General features: G+C 50.4%; 1 protein-coding gene across 1 annotated transcript in view; it reads left to right on the top strand.

Annotated features, from left to right (window-relative positions):
- Positions 1-2,096: 2,096 nt before the first annotated feature.
- The window catches only part of LOC140719351 (SH3 and multiple ankyrin repeat domains protein 1-like), a 512,322-nt gene continuing 497,718 nt past the window's right edge, over positions 2,097-16,700 (top strand). Inside the window, exon 1 of the mRNA XM_073033929.1 lies at positions 2,097-2,257. The gene's annotated coding sequence lies outside the window, so the exon portion shown is untranslated. The remainder of the gene's footprint in view (positions 2,258-16,700) is intronic.

Genomic DNA, 16,700 nt, shown 5'->3' with positions numbered 1-16,700 from the left:
GTCAGGCAACATCTATGGAAATGATTAAGCAGTCGACATTTCGGGCCAAGACCCTTCTTCCGGACTGGAGATGAAGGGGGAAGACGCCAGAATGAAAAGGTTGGGTGGAAGGGAAGGAAGATGGCTAGAAGGTGATAAATTAAGCCAGGTGGGTGGGAAAGGTAAAGGGCTGGAGAGGGAGGAATCTGATAGGAGAGGAGAGAGGACAATACAATAAAGGGAAGGGGACCCCAGGGAGAGGTAGTAGGCAGGTGAGACGAGGTAAGAAGCTAGTGTGGGGATGAGGAGAAGAGGGAGAATTTTTTTTACCAGAAGGAGAAATCGGCGTTCATGCCATCAGGTTGGGGGCTTATCAGATGGAATATAAGGTGTTGATCCTCCAGCCTGAGGGTGGTCTCATCATGGCACAAGAGGAGGCTGTGGGCCGGCATGTCGGAACGCGAACGGGAATCGGAATGAAAATATCAGGCCATCGGGAAATTCCGCTTTTGGTGGATGGGCGGGAGGTGGTCAGGCGAAGCATATCTCAAATTTACGACGGGTCTCTCCAATGTAGAGGAGGACGCGTCAAGAGCACTGGCGAGGGTATTCACCCTTTACAGGGGAAGGAAGGTTGTGCGGCTAGTGGGGTGATGCGTGAGTGGCACCCAACCATATCCCATTATCTGTTCTTTACCTGTGTCTGCTGACAGATGCAGGAACCCAAAAATCCATTCATGCTCTGCAAAAAAAGAATGACACTTAAGTCACTGGAGGGACTCAGCTGGTCCGGCAGCATCTGAGGGAAGTGAATGGTCGAGACCCTTCATCAGATCTTTGATTGTGCCCAAAGGTTGGGGAAGGAGGGAGAGGGAACTGCAGGGACAATGATGAATGAAGAGCTTCTACCCACCTGGGAAGCTGGTAGAGCAGGGAAAAGACGAACAAAAAAAAACATTTGGGGCAGAGGAATTTGATTTGACTTTTTTATATGAGAATTATAGACCTTCTTACAATCTGCGTTTTGTTGCGAGTTTTATTTTGAAATATGGGTCAGCCCGTATCCTCCGAGAATTCCCTGCGCCTCTCCCCGTCCATCTGTCCTCATTCTGCAGAGTTAGGGAGCGTGGCAATTTCTCACCGCAACTTCTCACTGTGTGTGTGTGTGTGTGTGTGTGTGTGTGTGTGTGTGTGTGTGTGTGTGTGTGTGTGTGTGTGTGTGTGTGTGTGTGTGTGTGTGTGTGTGTGTGTGAGTGAGTGTGTGTGTATGTGTGAGTGTGTGCTTGTGTGTGTGTGTGTGTGTGTGTGTGTGGGTATGTGTGAGTGAGTGTGTGTGTATGTGTGAGTGTGTGTGTGTGGACTGTGTGTCATCTATGTGAGTGTGTGAGAGTTTGTGTGTGTGTGTGTGAGTTTGTGTGAGCAAGTGTGCAAGACAGTGTGCGTGAGTGTGTGTGTTTGTGTGTGGTGTGTATGTATGAGTTAGTGTGTGTGTGTGGGTATGTGTGAGTGTGTTTGTGTGAGTGTGTGTGAGAGTGTGTGTCTGTGTGTGAGTGAGCCCACCGTTCACCACGGGTTCCATCCCAGCAACCTCAGCAACGAATGGAAGAAAGTTAAGATCTCTCTCTCTCTCTCTCTGTGATACAATTCCCTTCCCTTCCTACATGAGGAAAAGACAAATATATTTTCTGCTATTAAAATGACCATCAAAATCATCAAACAATTTCACAGATAGGTATTTATTTCGGGTGATTTTGATCCGTCTGAAGATGAAATTACAAGATTGCCATCAGATTAGTTGCAATTCAGTTATTTTGTAATTAAAATAAATATTTGTGATTGGGTGGCTGTTTTTTTGTTGGCGGTGTACTCCGGCGTTATTGTCTAGGTTGGAATTGCCTTGTTGATGGCATCTCGGGCAGGGAGATCTCATTGTGGCGAATGTCACCACGAAAGTGTGGGGGGGGGGTCACTGAAAGCTTTTACTCGCCACCCATTTCCCCCCCTCCCCTCTCTCTCCCCTCCCCTTCCCTCCCTCCCCACGCCTCAATGCTGACCTATTCCCTGAGCATCCCCCTCTCCCTCTCTTTCCACCTCCTCCTCCCCTACATTGCCTGATGGATCCCGCGCCGCGATACAGAAATGATCCTTTGTTAACGCACGCAGAGACTTGGTGGAATACACGGGGTTTTTTTTGTTCACTATCAACCATCCGAGCGCCTGCCGGTCGAGGAGGGACGCCTCTCCGCTCGAGATCGCCTCCATCCGAAGACCCCCGCAGGTAGGAAGGGGCAAGATAACATGGGTAGGGTCTGCAAAATGGGACTGGTCTTAAAGAGGCATTGTCATCCGCGCGGAGCGAGCGAGAAACGTCTCCGACCACATTAAACGATGCGCCGTTCGGAAGTGAAAGTGGGGGGGGGGGTGGGGGGAGCAGATCAGGGGTAAATACTTACCTTAAAAGTAGTCATTACATTTTCCAGTGCCCTGGATGTTTTTTAGGTGGCGGGGAGAGGGAAGAGAAGGAGTTTGCACTATTGAGATATATAATCTCATCCAACTAAGGGTCGGAGGCAGCTTCGCACAATTGATCTTTCATCGACTTCTTTGCCCCGGTCTCTGACAGTGTATTTAAATACATACAGTACTGTGCAAAAGTCTTAGACACACACACACGCACATTCATAGATAGATAGATAGATAGACAGACAGACAGAGAGACAGAGAGATAGATAGATAGATAGATAGACAGACAGACAGAGAGATAGATAGATAGATAGATAGATAGATAGTTAGATAGATATAGATTCCCGCTCCCTCCTCTCTTGCTGCCCCCTTCCCACTTCAACCTGCATCAGAGACCCAGATCAGAATCAGGTTTGTCATCACTCACACGTCATGAAATTCATTCATTTTCTCTGTGTCAGCAGTACAGGGCAATACGCGAAACTACTACAGAACCGTGCAAAAGTCTTAGGCACCCCAGGTATAGACCGTGCTTAAGACTTCTGCACAGTACCGCAAGTATTTATACCCAGCATCAATGTCATAACGAAAATTATAATTAAAACTCTGGTGGGGAGGAAGTACTACTCAAAGATGTCTGATTGCTAAACAGCTCGCCACATGTGGCATCACAGATATGAATGTGCCTGCCACACTGTGATAAGTTGGCAAGATGACATTGGTGCCCATCTGCTCGGTATAATTACACGTCCAGGTGAAACTGCCTGGCACTAATCCAGCGCCCCGCATGCCTCCCCATTGCCCTGAACGCACTTTGTAGTGCCGATGTGGGTTTTGGGTTTGCTCTGGGGTGGGGTGGGGGGGGGGATGGGAAGAAGATGGCTCAAAGAGTGATGTAGGGTCACAGACTCCCAAACATTGAGGGGGGTTCTCACTCCACAGATGAGTGCCTTCGGCGATGTCCATCTGAGGTTCCAGTAGTGGACGGGCACTTCATCTGGTTGAGGGGAAATGGGAGGGATTCTGCCCTTTACCTCCTCCTAACATTGAAATTCAGGCCCATAGGGCCATGAGACATAGGAACAGAATTAGGCCATTCGGCCCATCAAGTCTGCTCCACCATTCCATCATGGCTGATTTATTATCCCTCTCAACCCCATTCTCCTGCCTTCTCCCTGTAACCTTTAATGCCTTTACTAATCAAAAACCAATCGACCTCCCCTTTAAATAAACCCAATGCCTTGGCCTCCACAGCCGTCTGTGGCAATGAATTCCATAGGTTCATCATACTCTTGCTGAAGAAATTCATCCTCATCTCTGTTCAAAAGGGATGTATTCTGAGGCTGAGGCCTCTGGTCCCAGACTCTCCCACCACTGGAAGTGTCCTCTCCATATCCACTCTATCCAGGCCTTTCAGTATTTCATAGCTTTCAATAAGATCTCCCTTAAACTCGTCCCGTCCCCTCGAGGACTGAGGCCTAGGCAGCTGTTTCTCCCCACGTGATTGAAAGCACCAAGTTCTGATGGATGATTGTTTTTGAGCCAGTGTTGGTTATTACTTTGTCCACGAACTCAGTACTTCTTTCCTACAGTCTCATCCCCCATCACCGTCTCATCCCCCATCACCGTCTCATCCCACATCACCGTCTCATCCCCCATCACCGTCTCATCCCCCATCACCGTCTCATCCCCCATCACCGTCTCATCCCCATCACCGTCTCATCCCTCATCACCGTCTCATCCCCCATCACCGTCTCATCCCTCATCACCGTCTCATCCCCCATCACCGTCTCATCCCCCATCACCGTCTCATCCCCATCACCGTCTCATCCCCATCACCGTCTCATCCCTCATCACCGTCTCATCCCCCATCACCGTCTCATCCCCATCACCGTCTCATCCCCATCACCGTCTCATCCCCATCACCGTCTCCTCCCCCATCACCGTCTCGTCCCCATCACCGTCTCGTCCCCCATCACCGTCTCGTCCCCCAACCCCGTCTCCTCCCCCATCACCGTCTCCTCCCTCATCACCGTCTCCTCCCTCATCACCGTCTCCTCCCCCATCACTGTCTCATCCCCCATCACCGTCTCATCCCCCATCACCGTCTCATCCCTCATCACCGTCTCCTCCCCATCACAGTCTCATCCCCCATCACCGTCTCATCCCCCATCACAGTCTCATCCCCCATCACCGTCTCCTCCCCATCACAGTCTCATCCCCCATCACCGTCTCATCCCCCATCACCGCCTCATCCCCCATCACCGTCTCATCCCTCATCACCGTCTCATCCCCCATCACCGTCTCATCCCCCATCACCGTCTCATCCCCCATCACCGTCTCCTTCCCCATCACCGTCTCATCCCCCATCACCGTCTCATCCCCCATCACCGACTCATCCCCCAACACCGTCTCATCCCCCATCACCGTCTCATCCCCCATCACCGTCTCATCCCCCATCACCGTCTCATCCCCCATCACCGTCTCATCCCCCATCACCGTCTCCTTCCCCATCACCGTCTCATCCCCCATCACAGTCTCATCCCCCATCACAGTCTCATCCCTCATCACCGTCTCATCCCCCATCACCGTCTCATCCCCCATCACCGTCTCATCCCCCATCACCGTCTCATCCCCCATCACCGTCTCCTCCCCATCACCGTCTCATCCCCCATCACCGTCTCATCCCCCATCACCGTCTCATCCCTCATCACCGTCTCATCCCTCATCACTGTCTCCTCCCCATCACCGTCTCATCCCACATCACTGACTCATCCCTCATCACAGTCTCATCCCCATCACCGTCTCATCCCCCATCACCGTCTCCTTCCCCATCACCGTCTCATCCCTCATCACCGTCTCATCCCCCATCACCGTCTCATCCCTCATCACCGTCTCATCCCCCATCACCGTCTCCTCCCCCATCACCGTCTCATCCCCCATCACCGTCTCATCCCCATCACCGTCTCATCCCTCATCACCGTCTCATCCCCCATCACCGTCTCATCCCCTATCACCGTCTCATCCCTCATCACCGTCTCATCCCTCATCACCGTCTCCTCCCCCATCACCGTCTCATCCCCCATCACCGTCTCCTCCCCATCACCGTCTCATCCCTCATCACCGTCTCATCCCCCATCACCGTCTCCTCCCCCATCACCGTCTCATCCCCATCACCGTCTCCTCCTCCATCACCGTCTCATCCCCCATCACCGTCTCATCCCTCATCACCGTCTCATCCCCCATCACCGTCTCATCCCCCATCACCGTCTCCTCCCCCATCACCGTCTCCTCCCCCATCACCGTCTCATCCCCCATGACTGCCTCACTCATTGTCACTGCCTCAATCCTCGTCACTTCCTCATCCCCATTCACTGTCTCATGTGGGATGAGCAGACCCAGTCCCAGGTTTAGACGCACGATGGTCCAGGCTGGCGCCTGCTGAGGATATTATCCCATTCAAATGACATCCCCGTGTCTACAGTGCTGTTCCTGAGTTTGTCCCTCGACTGTATGAGAAAGGAGGGTTTGAGGGAGGTTGTGAAGGCTGTGAAGATTGAAGGCCAGGGGAGAATGGCTCCTGATTTCAGTGGGGTGTGTGTCTGGAATGGAGACAGTGGTGCTGATGAGAGTGCGGTAACAGAGACAGGAGGAAGTGCTATGAGAGATTAGTATAAAAACATCAGAGTCATATTCCAGGGGATTAATGATTTGGGGACATGAGTTCAAGGTGGACAGGGAATTTAAACTAGGTTAAAACCCAGATAAAATTCACCTCATTACAAAAAGGATGTGTAAGCTTTCATGAGTATGCAGAGAAGATTTACCAGGAAGCTGCCTGGACTGGAGGGCATGCCTTATGAGGATTGATTGAATGAGCTAGGGTTTTTCTCTCTGGAGTGAAGAAGGATGAGAGGGGACTTGATAGCGTACAAGATAATAAGAGTCATAGATCGAGTGAACAACCAGAAACATTTTTCCCGGGGTGGAAATGGCTAATACAAGAGGGATTAAGTTTAAGGGGATTAAAGGAAAGTCGACAGGGAAGTCAGAGGCTGGTTCTCTACACCGAGAGTGGTGGGTGCATGAATGCCATGCCAGGGGTATTGGTAGAAGCAAATACCTTAGGGGTATTTAAGAAAATCTTAAATGGGCACATTGATGCTAGGAAAATGAAGTCTATGTGGGAGAGAAGGGTTAAATTGATATTAGATTAGGTTAATGGGTTATCACAACATTATGGGCCGAATAGCCTGAACTGTGCTGTACTGTTCTTTGTCCCATGTTCTATATTCTGATGGTGAATCTAAAGGTCCCAGAGAGTTGTGAAAATTCATTCTGGGACCTTTAGAATCGCCATTAGAACCACAGAACATAGAACTCTATAAGGTCCCTCAATAGTCTATAAGTAACTTCAGTGCGAATAGATTTAGCCACTAAGACAGTATAGCAATCTCAGTTCGAGGACAGGGATGAGCAGTGAATGCAATGAAAGAATAAAAGATCACAGAGAGTTTGCTTGTCATAAGCACGAGAGGTTCTGCAGATGCTGGAAATCCAGAGCAATGCGCTCAAAATGCTGGAGGAACTCATCAGATCAGGCAGCATCAATGGAGAGGAATAAACAGTTGTCCTGAAGAAAGGTTTCAGCCCAAAATGTTGACTCTTTATTCCTCTCCATAGATGCTGCCTGACCTGCTGAGTTCCTTCAAATGTGTGTGTGTGTGTGTGTGTGTGAGTGAGAGAGAGAGAGAGGTTGCTTGAGCTGGCCTTAGATGTCTGTACTCATTATGTTCCAGAGTGGTGATTAATCCAGTTTGCTGACTTACAAACCAGAGAAAATCTGCAGATGCTGGAAATCAGAGCAACACACACACAATGCTGGAGGAACTCAGCAGGCCAGGCAGCATCTGTGGAAAAGAGTACAGTTGATGTTTCAGGCTGAGACCCTTCATCAGTCCTGAAAACTTCTCAGCTCTTTACTTCAATCCGCCTCTCCCGGTTTCACTTATTTCATATTTCTCCCTCCTCTCCCCCCGCCTTTTGACTCTGACTCCTCATCTTTTTTCCCCAGTCCTGATGAAGGGTCTCGGCCCAAAGTGTCGACTGTACTCTTTTCCATAGATGCTGCCTGGCCTGCTGAGTTCCTCCAGCATTTTGTGTGTGTTGTTGACTTAATCAGCTATTCACTGGATATAGCAGGGAGAGAGACCACCGATGACTCTTCAAAGTGCCACAGGTCTGGGCTGTTTCGTGGGTGGGGAGAAGAACGCATGGATTTCCTGATACACGCTTATAGGATTAAGGGACGGTCGTTTAAAACTGTGTTAAGGAACTTCTCATGGAATCTTTGGACCATAAGACAAAGGAGCAGAATTAGGCCATTAAGCCTATCATGTCTGCCCTGTCATTCCTTCAAGTCTAATTTATTATCCTTCTCAACCCCATTCTCCTACCTTCTCCCCATAACCTTTGATGCCATTACTAATCAAGAATCTATCAACCTCTGCTTTAAATATACTCGAGGACTTGGCTCCACAGCCATGTGTGGCAATGAATTCCACAGATTCACAATCCTCTAGCTAAAGAAATGTCTCCTCATCTCTGTTCTAAAGTGACAACCTTTTATTCTGAGGCTGTGCCCTCTGGTCCTAGCCTCCTCCACTATAGGAAAAATCTTCGCCATATCTATTTTATCTAGGCCTTACAATATTCAATTAGTTTCAATGAGCTCCCCCTTCATTATTCTAAACTCCGGTGAGTACAGGCCCACAGCCTTCATTATTCTAAACTCCGTTGAGTACAGGCCCAGAGCCACCAAATTGCACGAGGAAATCTGCAGATGCTGGAAATTCAAACAACAACACACACAAGATGCTGGTGGAACACAGCAGGCCAGGCAGCATCTATAAGGAGAAGCACTGTCGACGTTTCGGGCCAAGACTGAAAGGAAAGATAGTAAGAGATTTGAAAGTCAAATCTTTCAAATCTCTTACTATCTTTCCTTTCAGTTAGCCCTGACGAAGGGTCTTGGCCTGAAACGTCGACAGTGCTTCTCCTTATAGATGCTGCCTGGCCTGCTGCGTTCCACCAGCATTTTGTGTCTGATTCTGAATAGTTTGCTATTCTTTATCCTCTCCTTGCATTTGTTGCTGAATCCTTTAAAAGCACAGTGACAGTTGTCCAAAGTTGGCCCACAGCAACCACAGTGCCACAGTATAGTCACAGCTCACCTGGTAGGATCCTCCATTGGCGTGTAGGAGTCTCAAAGCCCACTGAGAGGGTGCTGTACTGTCAGAAGTGGTGATTCGTGAGACACTGGCCAAGGCCTGTTTGTCCTACTGGCTGCATGTTCAAGCTCATCTTGGCACTGTTCAAAAGACCAGGGCTTCTTGAAAGGCCTTGAGAGGGTAGACATAGAGAGGATGCTTCTTATAGTTGGGGGAGTCTAGGACCAGAAGGCATAGCCTCAGAATAGGAGGACGTCCCTTTAGAACAGAGATGAGGAGGAATTTCTTTAGCCAGGGCGTGGAATTTATTGCCACAGATGGCTGTGGAGGCCAAGTCATTTGAAATATTAAAAAAGGAGGTTGATAGCTTCTTGATTAGTAAGGGCCATAAGAAATAGGAGCAGAATTGTGCATCAAAGGCTACAGGGAGAAGACAGGAGAATGGGGTTGAGAGGGAAAATAGATCAACCATGATTGAATGGTGGAGCAGACTCGATGGGCTGAATGGCCTAATTCTGCTCCTCTGTCTTGTGGTCTTGAGGCTTCCTCCTTTGTCACTGGGGCAACATGACTAGTTTGGTTAACACCTCTGACAAAAGAAAGTTGCTGCTTGTAGGATCTTGCATACACTGGCTGCTGTGTTTTCCCATCTTTCTCCATTTAGGAGAATAGGACTGAGAGGGAATGATGGAATGGCTGAGCAGACTCAATTGGCCAAATGACCCTAATTCTGCTCCTATGTCCTCTGGGCTTAAGGTCTAATGTAATGTAAGTGCTTCTGAAGTTGCACTAAACTAGCTGTACACAGAAAGTGCTGGAGGACCTCAGTAGCTCAGGAAGCATCCATGGAGAGGAATAAACACTTGACATCTTGGGCCGAGGCCCTTCATCAGGACCTTTTCCATAGATCCTGATCAGCCGAGCTCCTCCAGCATTTTGTGTGTGTGTGTGTTGCTCTGGATTTCCAGCGTCTACGGAACCGCTTGTGTTTAAAGCAGTTGTAAATGGGTTGGAACAGGTGAAAGGTGTGGTCTGAGTGTCAGTCATCCTTTTTCGTTGGAACAGAGGTTGTGCCCTCCTTCCCACCTAGTAGTGTCCCCTGTTGACAAAGTGATTCTGGTCCCCTCCCCTGACTTTGGAAGGCCAAGAGGAGTGATAGGTGGACTGAGTGTAAGGAATGTCATAGGAGTGTCATACCTGAGGAACCTTAGGCCAGATCCGGAGAATCGGGGAACTTGGGCACCATTTTCATGGCTTTGATGCTTTGACTGGGACCACAAACCTTCTACAGTAGAAGCAGCACACAAAATGCTGGAGGAACTTGAAATATCAGGCAGCATCGGTGGAGAGGAATGAACAGTCAACGTTTCTGGCCAAGATCCTTCATCAGGACTGGAAAGGAAGAGGGAAGAAGCCAGAGTATGAGGTAGGGGGAGGGACTGGCATAAGAACTGGGCAGGTGATAGGTGAGGGAAAGGTGGGTGACTGGGGTAGGAGGATGAAGTGAGAGGCTGGGAGGTGACAGGTGGAAGAAGAAAAGGCATCTGGTAGAAGAGCAATGTGGACCATGGGAGAACGGGAAGGAGGGAAGGGATGGGTGGGTGAAGAGAAGGGATGAGGGGAGCCATAATGAGGTGAGAGAAGGGAGAAATTACCGGAAGTTGGAGAAATCGATGTTCATGCCACCAGGCTGGAGACTACCAGGAGTCCAAGGTGTTGCTCCTCCAACCTCAGAGCGACCTCAATATTGCGGTAGTGGAGGTCTTGGACTGACACGTCAGCATGGGATTGGGAAGCTGATTTGAAATGGGTAGCTGCCAAGAAATCCCACCTTTTGTGGTGGACTGAGCGAAGACGGTCGCCGAAGCGGTCTCACAGTCTATGTTGCGTCTCACCGATGTTGAGGAGGCCACAAAATGATGCAAAGGTGCTAGATCTTAGGGAAGCTTGTCTGGAATTGCTTGGGGTGGCAGTGAGGCACAGAGTTCTGGTGTCCTTGTCGAGGAAAGGCCCTGGTAACATTGGAAAGGAGGTTCCCCAGCCTAGTCTGAGGATGGCATGGTGATCCTACCAAGAGTGGAGAGATAGTTTGGGTCTGACTTCTTTGGAGTTTTCTCGAAGAGTGAGATATGACCCCACTGGGCACTCCAAGGGTTAGATTGACCTTGGAGTAGGTTAAAAGGTCCCCTCATCATCGGCTGAAGAGCCTGTACTGTGCCACATTGTTCTGTCCTCAGTGGTGAGTTCACCCACAAGAGATCAGTCCCCAGACCGATGTCCCAATCTTGCCTGGTCTAGTGAGATCAGTACGCTGGCACTTGAGCCTTGAGCGGTTGTATTTTTTTTAATCTGGAGATAGTAACAGGCCCTTCTGGCCCACCAACCCGCGCTGCCCAGTTGCAATTAACCTAGAAACCCGTGCGCCTTTGGGAACGGGAGCACCGACAGGATCTCGGGGAGAACGTACAAACTCCTCACCGACAGCAGCGGGAAATGAGGGGCTGCACCCCCCCCCCCCCCATCCGGCGATGTTGGGGGTGGGGTGGGGGCAGCTCCACGTTGCACGGGCTGAGGTGAGGGAGGCGATGTGAAGCCGGTCGGGTGAAGGGCTGAGCCGGTAACCCGCCGCCGGGCGCTGACACGGAGCGGCCCCCGGGGAGCTGGGAGCGACGCCGGCAGCCGGCTGTCCGGATCCGCGGAGACCGAGGGGCCCCGGGAAAAGCCCGGAGGTGTGTGCCGGGAGACACGGGGAGAGGGGAGCGTCCTCACCCGGCCCCAGAGGGCAGGCGTGCTGCCTGACCTTGAGAAAGAACATGCGGTGCGTGTCTCTCTCCTCGCAGAGGGATGCAAGTTATTTGATGGAATTAGAGGAAATTAAATCCCGTGTGCTCAGAGGAACAAATTAAACTCTGAAATCTGCGGATTCGTCACAGCGACGGCGGGAGCTGCGAGATAAAGTGGGAGCAGGGCTGGGGAGGGACACGGGGGACAGGAGAGGGTGTGAGTCGGGCTGAGGCAGGGGGTGGATAAGGGTGGTGATTGAGGTGACGGAGGGAGAGGTGAGGGCGGGGTGAAGCAGTGAATGGGGGTGACAGAGAGCGGGGTGAGGGTGGGGGAAGGGGTGGCGTGATGAAGGTGGCGCAGAGTTCTGGCATGGAATGGAGGGGTGGGGGTTTGTGAGGGTGTGGACTGATGAAGGAGGCGTGGGTGACAGAGGGGCTGAGGCAGAGTGTAACAGAGCAGGCAGGGGTTGGGTGTTGCCAGAGTATTTGGGGGTGACAGATGAGAGGGGGTGGGGGAGCGTTTAGGAGTGACAGAGCAGTTGAGTGTGAGGTGATGGGTGGGGAGAGGTGGGGGTGAAATGAGGGAGTGAGGCAGAGGATGATGGAGGGGATGAGGGTGATGGGGGGCAACAGAGGATTGGGGGTGACAGGAACCTGTTGACATTTTGACTGATGAACCAGCACTTGTTTGGGTCCAGGTGGAGGCTATGCAACTCATCCTCACCAACTCCTGTTCCCCCCCCCCCGGTACCAGGTTGATTTTGTTCCCAGCCCCGTACGGCATACTCTCAGTCCTAAGTACCCTGTCATAAAAAGTCTCCTCTCCTTGGGGGCAGCATGGTGACTCAGTGGGTAGTTCCACTGCCTCACACCCCTAGAGTCCCAGGTTCAATCCTGACCTCCGATGCTGTCGGTGTGGAGTCTGCACGTCCCTTGTGACCATGTGAGTTTCCCTGGGTGCTCCCATTTCCTCCCACGTCTCAAAAGTGTGCGGTTCAAAGGTTCAGAAGTTCCACTATTATCAAAGCATTCAACTCCGAAATTCTTCTTCTCCAGATAGCCACGAAACCAGGAAAGGCAGCACGATCATCAGCCTCCAGATCCCACCTCCCTGCACAAAAAAAATTAAAACCGGCATATCAATCCCCAAATCCCCTTCCCTGCGCAAAAAAATGAGAACGATTGGGTAGAAAGCTCATAGTATGAAAAAACTATAAGACGGGGGGGAAAAAAGTCTACAGTCCAAGTCCACGCCCAGAATACAGAAAACCTGGGCAACACTGTCCGGGTTCAGCGGCTGCTGCTTACCCTCCGAACTCATTAACTGGCTGCTGCACATCGCAGTTAACTGGGGGCACTGAGGGGATTGTGGGGAGAATGATGTGGGTTAGGGTCGGGTGGGTTCAATGGTGTCCTGATGGTCAGTATGAACCTGATTGACTGAAGGGTCTGTTTCACTGCTTTATCGCTCCGTGACTCTGGAGGGAGTTCTGTCATCGAAAGACAAGGAGGGTCGTAGGGAGGTAGTGTACGTGGGTTCACAGACCATTCAGAAATTTGATGGAGGATGTTTCTAAAAAAGTTTTGTGCGGGTCTCCGGGCTCCTGTACCTCCTCCTTGACGGTGGTAATGAGAAGAGGGCATGTGGGGGTCCATAATGATGAAGATGTCCTTCATGCTGGGGGAGGCTGGCGCCCATGATGGAGCTGACTGAGTTTACAACCCTCTGCAGCTTTTCCTGATCCGATGAACCGGCCCGTACATGCCAGACGGTGATGCAACCAGTCAGGGTGTTCTCCACCGTACATCTGTAGCAATTTGCCTTCGATGGTGAGGAGGCTGGTGCCAATGGTGCAGCCCTCTGCAGCTTCCAACTTCCTGCCCACGCTACGGCCACCTCACCTTCAGCTGCCTCGAATTCCAAAACTAAGCTCTGGAACCCCCTCCCTAACCCTTTCCGCTTGCCTCTCCTCACCTTGGACCATACTTTTTCATCAAACTCTCGGTGGCCAAGCTGACTTGTGCCTTCCTGTCACGTTTCTTCCTTCGTCCGCATGCTCGGAGGCCCACAGGATGCTGCTGCTGTACCGAAGGGGCTACGGAAGGAGACGCGATGGGTGGGATTGTGAGGTCGGACCGCTGCAGTACGGTGAGAAGGTGCAGCAGCTCCTTTGCCCAGGGTCACGGTGGAGGTTACGGTCTGGGATCTGGACCTAAAGGAGGTTGGAGTGGAGGGGAGCCAGGCTGCGAAGCTCTTTGATAGCGAGACAAGGACTCTCAGTGACATTCCTTGGGGAGATTGTGGAAAGAGACCCTTCAGCCCATCGAGTCTGCACTGATCTTCAGCCATCCATTTACACCAATCCCATATTAATCCAATTTTTTTTTATTCTCCTCATATTCCCACCCACTCTCAAAGATTGCATCCTCACCCACATACCAGGGGCAATTTACAGTCACCAATTAGTCCACCAGCCCACACAATCACAAGAGATCCTGCTGGAAATCCACACAAAATGCTGGAGGAAATCAGCAGGTCAGGCAGCATCTAGAGAGGGGAATAAACAGTTGACATCAGGACTGACGAAGCGTCTCAGCTTCCTCGCCATGGTTGCTGCCTGATCTGCTGAGTTTCTCCAGCACTTTGTGTGTGTGTTTACCACCCTACATGCCTTTGGGATGTGGGATGACCGCACTCCCACAGTCGCGCAGACTTCACACAGACAGGACCGGAGGTTAGGGGCGAACCTGGGTCCCCGGCACCGGGAGGCAGCCACTCCACCGGCTGCCTCTCTCGGTCACTCAGGAATGGAGAGTGACAAGAACAGGACCTCCTCGACTGTATCCGCACCTGGGCTGGGCATTGGGAGAGCAGTGAGGGGTGAACTGATTGTAGAATGATGCAGCTTAGAAGAGGACATTGGCCTGTTGTTACTGTTCGATACTTGACGGGGGTGTGGAGTGAGGCCTTATTATGCAGCCATCGATTGTGCTCCATGCGACCTGGGAATAAAATAAAGCAGGTTATTATAGTCAGCAGTAGCATTGATATCTTTCATCCTAATGAGCCCAAGAAGCTCATCTTCCACCTCCGAGTTAATCTCTCTTGCCGCTGTTATAGCTGCCGACTAGCATTATGGAAATACCAGAGTTGCAGAAAGCATGAGAAATTCTCTGTGCTTTTACACGTGGGTAACTGCTAACTGCTGAGTAAGCAGCAATGTTGTACTTGCGCTGTCAAAACTCTTTCCCTGCTGAATAAACTGCCTCCCCTCTTTTGCCCGTTCCCTGCTCAAAGTCAGAATCAGGTTCATTATCTCTGGCATGTGTAGTGAAATTTGCTGTTTTGTGGCAGTAGTTTATATAAAATATACTATAAATCACAATAAGAAAATGACATGGCCCCTTTATTAGGTACACCTATACACCTTATCTAACCAGCCAAACATGTGGCAGCAACTCAATGCATTAAAGCATGCAGACGTGGTCAAGAGGTTCAGACCAAACATCAGAATGGGGAAGGCATGTGATCTGAGTGACCTTGACTGTGGAATGCTTGTTGGTGCCAGATGGGGTGGTTGGAGTATCTCAGAAACTGCTGATCTCCTGGGATATTCATGCACAACGGTCTCTAGAGTTTACAGAGAATGGTGTGAGAAACAAAAAAAAAAGCAGCTAGTGAACAGCAGTTACGTAATGAGAGAGGTCGGAGGAAAATAGCCAGACTGGGTCAAGCCGACAGTAACTCAAATAACCACGCATTGCAACAGCGGTGGGCAGAAGAGCATCTCTCAATGCACAACACATCAAACCTTGAAGCAGAAGACCTTGAATACAAAACACAGTGGCTACTTTATGAGGTACAGAAGGTAGCTAATAAAGTGGCCAGTGAGTGAATGTGTATATAGAAAGCAAACTAAATAAGTAGGGTAAAAGAGAGCAAAAACAGTGAGGTAGTACCCATGGATTCATTGAACATTCAGAAATCTGATGGCGAAGGGGAAGGAGTTGTTCATAAAATGTTGAGTGTGTATCTTCAGGCTCCTGTCTGATGGTAGCAATGAAAAGATGGCATAACCTTGGTGGTCGGGTCCATATGGTGGATGCCATGCTTTTGAGTCATCCCCTTTTGAAGATAGTGGGGAGGTTTAACTAACGCAGACCTCAGATCAGGGGACTTTCTCACCAGCACAGGTTTATGGTGGGAGGTCCGAGGGGCAACAGAGTGCGGTCAATATGTGGAATGAGCTGCCAGAGGAAGTGGCTGAGGCAGGTACGCTAACATTTAAAAGACACTTGGACCGTTCACAGGTAAGAAAGGTCCTGAGTGATGTAGGCCAAATGGAGGCAAATGGGCTGGCTTGGGCAGACATCTTGGTTAGTATGGACGTGTGGAGCCAAAGGGCCTGTTTCCAAGCTCTATTATTCTAATGACCCTTTGTTAACCCTTGCCCTCCTTAATAAAGCGTGGCAGGGCATTGCCAACACTAGAGGAAATATTTTCACCACCACATCCTGCTCGTGCGCCTCAATCAATTTCAACGTAATTAGGTCAACTATTAATGAAAGCAAAATACCACAGACCCTGCAATTCTGAAATAAAACCTGAGCACGCTGGTGATATTCAGTGGGTCAGGCAGCATCTGTGGGTGGAGAGAGAGACACACACACAGATGATATTTCAGGTCATGCCTCTCTGTCTCGAATCGTTTGCCTCTTTATTTCTGACGTTTGCCACTGATGAAAGGTTAACTTTTTAAGATGACTTTATTTGTCGCATGGAATGTGTTGTTTGTGTGAACAACAAAGGATGTGCTGGGGACAGCCCGCAAAGTATCGCCATGCTTTTGGTGCCAACATAGCGCGCCCAAAATTTACCAGCCCTAACCAGTATGTCTTTGGATTTTGGAGGAAACTGGAGCACCCGGAGGAAAACCACACGGTCACGGGGAGAACATGCAAACTCCTTACAGACAGTGGGGGGAATCGAACCCCGACAGTGATTGCTGGCGCTCTAAAGCATTGCGCCAACTGCTACGCTACCTCCCTGTCTCTCCTGCTGAGTACTTCCAGCGCATCGTGTTTTTATGTCAGAGCTTGGATTAACCATCGAAACAGGTTAATGAAGTTCTCCTAGCAACCCCATTCATGAGACTGCTTCTGACGTGTTAATATTGCTTCTGAGAGTCTGGACCTCGGCTGAACGCAAATGGCCGGGGCTCAGCCACGGAATCTGCCCCATTTG

Source organism: Hemitrygon akajei, chromosome 31, assembly GCF_048418815.1.
Source record: "Hemitrygon akajei chromosome 31, sHemAka1.3, whole genome shotgun sequence".
Taxonomy (NCBI): Eukaryota; Metazoa; Chordata; class Chondrichthyes; order Myliobatiformes; family Dasyatidae; genus Hemitrygon; species Hemitrygon akajei.
The sequence above is the reverse complement of the archived record's forward strand: the minus strand, read 5'-3'. Positions and strand labels throughout refer to the sequence as shown.